Genomic DNA, 9,036 nt, shown 5'->3' with positions numbered 1-9,036 from the left:
GGCTCTTTCAGAGTCAGGGGAATGAGGAGCGTCATTGATACTGTTTTGGCATATCAAGTACGCCACGGGGAGCTTGCCAGGCTCTGCTGTGCGGGTGTGATACACTCAGTAGCTTGCCAGGCTCTCCAAGAGGGATGGAGACCTTTGGAGCAGCCTCTAATCACTTTTACAGGTGTTGCCAGTCAGGCATATATGTGTGCAGGATACTCTTGGTAGCCTGCTGGGTTTTCTGAGAGTGAGAACTAGACAATAGGAGGTCACGCAGCCAGATTCGCTTCTGGGAGCTTGGTTATATAATCCCAGGATCTTGGTCTTTGATGGGGTTACACAGCAGTTGGTGGGTGTAACTGTCTAGCTACTGGAAGATGGGGGGATCTGGGTGGAGGAGACCCAGTTCCGAACCGAGCAGGCTTGGAGATCTCAGGGCTAGGTCCCACACACCTGGGTTCCTCTGTCAGTTCCTTCATGCACGAGGCTCATCCTAGCATGTAGAGAGTGGTCTCAGCATGGCTGTGGCTGGGTCCCAGAGGTCTTCAGCTGCCGGGGCTCTGCTCAGACCGGAGAGGGAAACTCAACCCGCCCCCCTCCAAGGGTCTCCGGTGAGGACAGCCAGGTGCAGGGACAGGAGACTCTATGTTGTTTTCTTCCAGGAGCTTGGTTTTATAGTCTCTGGATCTTGGCCGTTGATGGGGTTACATGGAAGTTCGTGGATGTAACTGTCTAGCTACTGGAAGATGGGGGGAGTCTGGGTGATATATATGATATCACACACATATATGTATTAACCCTCTATCTTCCATTTATTCCTTCAAAATGAGTATTTCTATGCTGAGTTTTAGTCTCGTTGATCTTTGAATATGTGAAAAGGCGGTGCAGAAGTCTCCAACTACTATTGTCTTGCTGACAATATCTTTATTGTAGTCTAATAGCAGTTGTTTTAAGTATTTTACTGGCCCCTCATTGGGTGCACATATATATGTATATATATGTTGAGGAGTATAATTTCTTCCTGATGTACATATCACTTGATTATTAAGAAATGGCCTTCATTGTTCCTTGTAACCTTTTTCAGTCTGGAATCTATGTCATCAGATACTAGTATGACCACCCCAGCCTTTTTGAAGGAGTTTTTTTCTTGAAGAATTGTTTTCTAGCCTTTGACCTTGAGTCTATGTTTGCTCTGACTGTTCAGATGTGTTTCTTGTAGGCAGCAGAATGTTGGATTCAGCTTTTAAATCCATTTTGACACTCTGTATCTCCTAATTGATGCATTTAGTCAATTGACATGGAGAGAGATTATTGTTATGGGATGTTGTGCCATTTTTGTAGGAATTTGTTGTGTTTGTGGGAGTTTTATCTTGCTTACAGTAGCCCCGTCAGTACTTCTTTTAAGGTTGGTTTTGAATCTATGAAGTTCATGAGCTGTTGCTTATTCATGAAGTTGTGTATCATTCCTTCAAATCTCAGTGGCAGTCTGGATGAGAGTAAAGTCACTTGTCACTTGTATCACTTGTCATCCTATTGTTCACCGATTTGCTTGAGCAGGCACCAGTAACATCTCTATTCGTCCCTGTCGAGTGCTAGCGTAGCCCAGTGGCATATTGAAAGTTCTTTCAGGGTCAGGGGAATGAGGCTCGTTATTGTTACTGCTTTTGGGATATAGAATACGCCACAGGTAGCTTGTCGGGCTCTGCCATGTGAGCGGGATACTCTCGGTAGTTTGCCAGGCACTCCAAGAGGGACGAAGGCAAAATTGCGTTGCTCTCTTCCGGGAGCTTAGTTTTATGGTCTCAGGATCTTGGCCATTGTGAGATTACATGGCTCCGGGAGCAGTTTGTGGTGTGACTGCCAAGCTACTGGAAAACTAGGGATCTGGGTGGAGGAGGCCCAGTCCCAAACTGAGCAGATCTTGGAGATCTCAGCCCCAGGTCCTGCATACCTGGGTTCCTCTGCTGATTCCCCCATGGGTGAGGCTTATCTGACCGTGTGGAGAGTGGCCTTGAGTGTGGCTACGGCTGGGTTCTGGAGGTTTTCGGCTGCTGGGGCTCTGCTTGGGGTGGGGAGAGAAACTCAACTCCCCTCCAAAGGGGCCCCAGTGAAGACAGCCTGGCACAGGGCCAGGAGATTCTGCATCGCTCTCTTCCGGGAGCTTTGTTTTATAGTCTCTGGATCTTGGCAGTTGATGAGATTACGTGGCGCTGGGAGCAGTTTGTGGGTGTGACTGCCAACCTACTGGAAAACTGGGAATCTTGGTGGAGGAGGCCCAGTCCCAATCCGAGCAGGCTTGGAGATCTCGGCAATGGGTCCCACATACCTGGGTTCCTCTGTTAGTTCCCTCAACATTGGTTCAGAGAGTTACATATAAGATGTTTTGAGAAGGCTGGAGTGATAATACAGAGGGTAGTATTAGATTGACTTGAGTTTGATCCCTGGCACCATATGGTCCTCTGAGCCTGCCAAAAGTAATCCATGAGTGCAGAGCCAGGAGTAAGCCCTGGCCACTGCCAATTATGGCACCAAAACAAAGATGAGAAAGTGAGTTGGGACACAAAAATGCCACCTTCATAAACTTTTATTATGATATGTTGTTATAACTGGCAGAATCACCTGCCCCTGCACCAGGCTGTCTTCACCCGGGCCCCCTTGGAGGGGGGTGGTTGAGTTTCCCTCCCTGCCCCAAGCAGAGCCCTGGAAGCCAAAAAAACCCCTCCAGAACCCAGCCACAGCCACACTTGAGAGTAAAGTATTCTTTTTTTTTCTTTTTTGGGTCACAGCTAGCAATGCTCACACTTGAGAGTAAAGTGTTCTTTTTTTTTCTTTTCTGGGTCACACCCAGCGATGTTCAGTTGTTAATCCTGGTTCTGCACTCAGGAATTACTCCTGATGCTGCTTGGGGACAATATGGGATGCTGGGAATCGACCCTGGGTCAGCCACATGCAAGACAAACGCCCTACCCACTGTACTATTGCTCCAGTCCCGAGTAAAGTATTCTTGGTGAGGCCTTCATTTTATTAAGTTTTTTAAACCTCTATTTCACCATTGACTTCTTTCCTGGAGAGTTTCATCTGATAGATCTGCTGTAAATCTAAGGGACACTCCTTTGTATGAAATTTCCTTCTTTGATTTTGCTGCTTTTTATGTAGGAGTACTGCTATTTATTCAGCCACTGATTAGGCTGATTGAATTTTGCATGAACTCCACTTTACTTTTTTCCCCATTTTTTATAATTTTATTTATTGAAACACCATGAGAGCAGTTACAAAGCTTTCGGGTCTAAGTCTTGGTCATACAATGAAACACCCATACCTTCACCAGTGCCCATTCTCCAACTCCAAAAACCCCAGTATACCCCCATCCCACACCCTACCCCTACGTGTGGGGCAAATGATTTCCAAATCAGGCTCTCTATACTTTGATCACATTCAACATTTCGACACCACACCCTCCATTATTATTTGGGATTTTACCCCAATACTCAGATCTGTTGAAAAGGCAACAGTAGACAATTTGTTTTCTATTGATGGTCATGAATAATATATGATGTTGTGTGGTTGCAGTAGCGACTGCGCATTTTTGAAATTCCAAAATTTTAACAATTAAATCTGGAAAGATTTCCTGCCAAAACCTGCTAGGTTCCGAGATCTGTTTGTGAGTTTCTGGGATCATGGCTGTTAAGCAGCTTGATCAGGAGCCAGAGAGGCCGTTTGTGGGTGGCAACTCGCAGTTCTCGTTGGGGTGGGGAGGAAAGGGCTGGCTCCACCCCCATCCCATCAGGCCCCGCGTGTCTCATCACTGCAGGCCCAAACCTGACTGTCCAATGGTCTCTGGCAGATGGCGGCCACCAAGCTGCCAAGGGGGAGCAGGCCAAGGCACAAAACCTATTCCCACCTGGGGTAGCCCAGAGCCAGTTACCTACTGCGTGGCCCACACGCATTTCTGCCAAAAGCAACTGGGTTTCAAGATTTGTTTCTGAGACTCTGGGATCATGGCTGTTAAGTAGCTTGATCCGGAGCTAGAGAGGCCGTTTGTGAGCGGCGACTCAGGGTCTCATTGGGACGGGGAGGAAAGGGCCAGTTCCACCCCCATCCCATGAGGCCCCAGTATCTCGTCACTGCGGGCCCTAACCTCACTGTCCAATAGTCTCTAGAAGATGGTGGCCACCAAGCCACCTAGGAGGATCAGGTGGAGGGACAACACCCTTTCCCCCCTGGGGTGGCCCAGCAATAGTAACCTACTGTGTGGCCCATGTGCATTTCTGCCAAAAGCCGCTGGGTTTTGAGATTTGTTTCTGAGTCTCTCGGATCATGGCCAGAGTAGCAGAAGTGGAAGCTTTAAGGGCCTGCTTCTTCCCAGAAACAGCAAAATAAAATTGTAAAAACTATCAGACCCAGTGTTGCCAAATCAGAGTCAAATGTTTCAAGCAAATAAGCAAGTGTTATTGACTCATGAAAAAATAAAATCAACTTGGCAACAGCAGCAGTGACACAGACCCAGGACAAGCATTCCTAGGAAGTGACCACATAGGATTCAAACACAAGGAACTCTGCTAAGGTTCAGCCCCTAGGTTAGAAAGGTGTAGGGCGTGGCTTACCCAGTGAGCTTCCACTAACTTGGCTGCCTGTTACACTCTCCCTGTATAGCAATAAGATCCTTTTACAAAGAGGCTCTACATAGTTATACAGGAACACCAAAAAATGAAAGGAATATTCTGGAAGGAGAAGGAAGAGATCATCATGGCAAGACTGCCACAGGCACTATGGGAAAATAGCACAGAACCCCACCACAAGGAGTGGAGGAAGATAAGGGCCCTGAAGTCTCAACAAGGAATATCTACATACAAAATCTCTTTGATAAAGAATTCAGAGACAAAATGATGAGGATGTTTAATGAGCTCAAAGAAAGAGTGGAACGGATATCCAATAAAATACAGGAGGATATGTGAGAAACAGTGGGACGAACAGCCAATAAAATACAGAAAGAAATGAGAGCAGAAATAAAGAAAACTACAAACAGAAGTGTCATTAATAAAAATTTCAGTAGATGAAATGAAAACCTCAATGGATGCCCTCAAAAGTAGAATGACAATAGCCAGATACAGAATCAGTGAGTTTGAAGATGAGCTGCAGAAAGTATCCAGGTATCCAGGAAAAAGACCTCAAAATAGCTCAAGGACGAGGCAAGAGAACTATGGGATGAATTCAAGAGGAACAACATAAGAATCATTGGATTCCCAGAGGGCCAGGGAGGCAACCACAATGAGGTAGGAACAGTTAAAGACATCATTGCTGAAAAGTTCCCAGAGCTAGAGAATGTAGGGATCCAGATCCTAGAAACCCGAAAGGTACCAACTAAAAGCGACCCTAATAAAAAGACCCCAAAACATATCCTTATCAGAACATCAAACAGAGGATATAATACTTTAAAAGCAGCAAAATCAGGGGGTATGATGCCGCCAGCAGATCAATCTGTACCTGTGAGGAGAGTGCATCAGCAGCCTCATGGGGCCTTCTGACTTCTAGATATCCCCAAAGTGCTGCTGTGCCTTTGGTCAGACCCCAAAAAACTTGGAGCAAAGTTTTCCAAGAAAGTAACCAGCCAAAAGTTAGGTATGTGGGAGACACACCCACAAACCACCTCTGGCTTGGCTATATAATTGGAGGCATGGCCTCTCTGGTTACTGATTGAACTGCTTAATGGCCATGATCCCAGAGACTCAGAAACAAATATAGAAACCCAACGACTTTTGACAGAATTGTGCCCAGTCACTGCAGTAGGCTACCGGTGCTGGGCCACCCCAGGTGGGAATAGGTTTTGTGTCTTGGCCTGTTCCCCCTGGTGGCTCAGTGGCCGTCATCCTCCAGAGGCCACTGGACAGTCAGGTTTGGGCCCGCAGTGATGAGACACGTGGGGCCTCACAGGATGGGCTTGGAGCCGGCCCTTTCCTCCCCATGCCAACAAGACCTAGAGTCACCACCCACGAACGGCCTCTCTGGCTCCTGATCAAGCTGCTTAATGGCCATGATCCCAGAAACTCAGAAACAAATCTCGAAACCCAGCAGTTTTTGGCAGAAATGCGTGTGGGCCACACAGTAAGTTACTTTCGTCGGGCCACCCCAAGGGGGAAAAGGGTACTGTCCTTCCGCCTGCTGCCCCATGGCGGCCTGGTAGCCACCATCTTCCAGAGGCCATTGGACAGTGAGGTTTGGGCCCGCAGTGACAAGACACGCGGGCCTCACGGGATAGGGGTGGAGCCGGTCCTTTCCTTCCTGTCCCAACAAGACCCTGAGTCGCCACCCACAAACGCCTCTCTGGCTCCTGATCAAGCTGCTAACGGCCACGATCCAAAAGACTCAGGAACAAATCTCGGAACCCAGCAGATTCTGGCAGAAATCCCTCCAGATTTAATTGTTAAAATTTCAGAATTTCAGAATCGCGCAGCCACTACTGCAGCCACGTGACATCATATGTTATTCATAACCAGCAATAGAAAACAAATTGTCTACTATTGTCTTTTCAGCAGATCTGAGTGTTGGGGTAAAATCCCAAATAATAATGGTGGGTCTGGTGTCAAAATATTGAGTGTAATCAAAGTAGAGAGAGAGAGAGTAATGTGGAAATCATCTGCCCTATAGGTAGCAGGAGGGTGGGGGATGGGGGTATGCTGGGGGTTTTGGTGGTGGAGAATGGGCACTGGTGAAGGTACGGGTGTTTCATTGTATAACCGAGACTTAAACTCGAAAGCTTTGTAACTGCTCTCACGGTGATTCAATAACTAAAATTACAAAAAATGAAAAAAAACTTAGGTGGTATTCACTTAATCACTTAATCACTTAACTTCCCGTTAGTCGTCGATTTGCTCGAGCGGGCGCCAGTAACGTCTCCATTTGTCCCTGTCGCGTGCTAGTGTAGCCCAATGGCATCTCTTCGCTCCGGGAACATGGAGGGCCTCAAACCGATCGTTCATGATCTTTACAAAGAAGTCTGACCACCTGGTAGGTGGGCGGCCACGCGGTCTCTTGACATCCCGTGGAATCCAATCAGTAACAGCTCTAGTCCAACGGTCGTCTTTAAATCTCATTAAGTGACCAGCTCATCTGATTTTCGACGCCTTGGCAAATGAGACAGCGTCCCTGATCCTTGATCGTCGATGGATGTCAGAACTCCTGATTCGTTCTCTCATTTGAGTGAAACGTGATATTCCAAGCATAGCTCTTTCTATTCTTCTTTGGGAGACCTGAATGGCGTTCTCATCTTGTTTGCGTAGGGCCCAGGTCTCTGAGGCATATGTTAATGCAGGAAGAACAGTGGAATCAAAGAGATGTGCCCGGAGCCGGAGGTTCTTCGTCCTCTTAGCTATTTCTTCGACGTTCTTGAAGGCGTTCCAAGCCGCTCTCTTCCTCCTGTGCAGCTCGGTTGCCAGGTCATTTGTCATGTTGACCTCTCGACCTAGGTACACATAGCTGTTGCATTCGGAGATGGTCGTTCCGTTGAGAGCGAATGGGGCGTCAGGAACGAGGCTGTTTCTCATAAACATTGTCTTCGTAAGATTCAGCTGTAGTCCTACCTTTCCACACTCACGGTCAAAGTCGGCCAGCATTTGTGCCGCTTGGCTGATGTTTGGTGTTATTAAAACAATGTCATCAGCAAAGCGGAGGTGGTGTAGTTGCCGACCATCTATCTTCACTCCCATTCCTTCCCATTCCAGTCGTCGCATGATGTTCTCGAGGGTGGCACTGAAGAGTTTTGGTGAAATGGTATCACCCTGCCGCACCCCTCTCTTGACATCAACGATCACTTCTTTGTAGAATGGTGAGATCCTGGTAGTGAATCCGCAATAGAGCTCACGGAGGATCCTGATGTATTGGGCTTGAATGCCCTGATTGGCTAGGGCTTCAATGACCGCTTCCGTCTCAACAGAATCAAAGGCCTTCTTTAAATCAATGAACGTTAAGCAGAGCGGCATCTTGAACTCCCGACAAACCTCAATGAGCTTGGTTATCGTGTGGATATGGTCGATGGTGCTGAATCCTTTGCGGAACCCTGCTTGCTCACATGGTTGTCCTTCATCTAGTGTTCTGCCAATCCTATTCAGGATGACTCGAGTGAACAACTTGTAGATGACAGACAATAGGCAGATCGGGCGATAGTTGCCAATGTCATGGATGTCTCCCTTCTTGAACAGTAGTACGGTCCTGCTGGTTTTCCATTGAGATGTAACCTTGCATTCAGACAGGTAGCGAGTGAAGAGCCGAGCCAGTGTATTGATGAGTACTGACGGCAGGTTCTTCAGGTGTTCAGGTCTGACCTTGTCTGGGCCGGGTGCTGTTTGCTTCTTTACTGACGAAATGGCGTGTCGGATTTCGGAAGGGAGAACGTTGGGAACGACATACCCATCCTGTGGAATTTGGTATGTCGGCAAGTGGACATGGCTATCGAAGAGATTTGAGTAGAAGTCATGGATAATCTTCTCCATTGCCGTTCTGGAGGATGTGATGGATCCATCAGGACGTCGGAGGGCAGTCATCTTGGTCTTATAGTTGGCGAAGGACAGGCGGGCGTTACGAATACTTTTCCCGGCTTCTGCCGCATCTACCAGTACTTCTGCTCTTCTCTCTTTGAGGTCTTCCTTGATCGCATCTCTGCACTGCTTTGCGAGCTCGGACGTTAGCTTGCGGTTGCCTGAGGCATGCGCCAAACCACGCTGGCGAATTAGCTCAAGAGTTTTCGAAGATAGGCAACTTTTTGTGGCTATCTCTCTCTTGGCGTTCCTCGCACATTCATGGAGGTGCTGAACCAGTCGATCGTATTCCTCGTCAATGTTGTCAACAATGGCATCTTCCCATGTTGCCGCAATAGTACCAAAGAGTTCCCAGTTGGTGGTCGTTCTGGGAGTTCTCTTTTTGAACTTTGCAGCCCTTTCTCCCTGCTCTGTGAAGTAGAATTTTGCACGAAGGAGACGGTGGTCCGATCCCGTTCGAAATTTTGGGACAACAGCGACATCAGTCAGGCAAAACCGTCGATTGAATATGATGTGG

This window comes from Sorex fumeus, unplaced genomic scaffold (assembly GCF_029834395.1).
Source record: "Sorex fumeus unplaced genomic scaffold, SorFum_2.1 ptg000232l, whole genome shotgun sequence".
NCBI classification, from domain to species: domain Eukaryota; kingdom Metazoa; phylum Chordata; class Mammalia; order Eulipotyphla; family Soricidae; genus Sorex; species Sorex fumeus.
The sequence above is the reverse complement of the archived record's forward strand: the minus strand, read 5'-3'. Positions refer to the sequence as shown.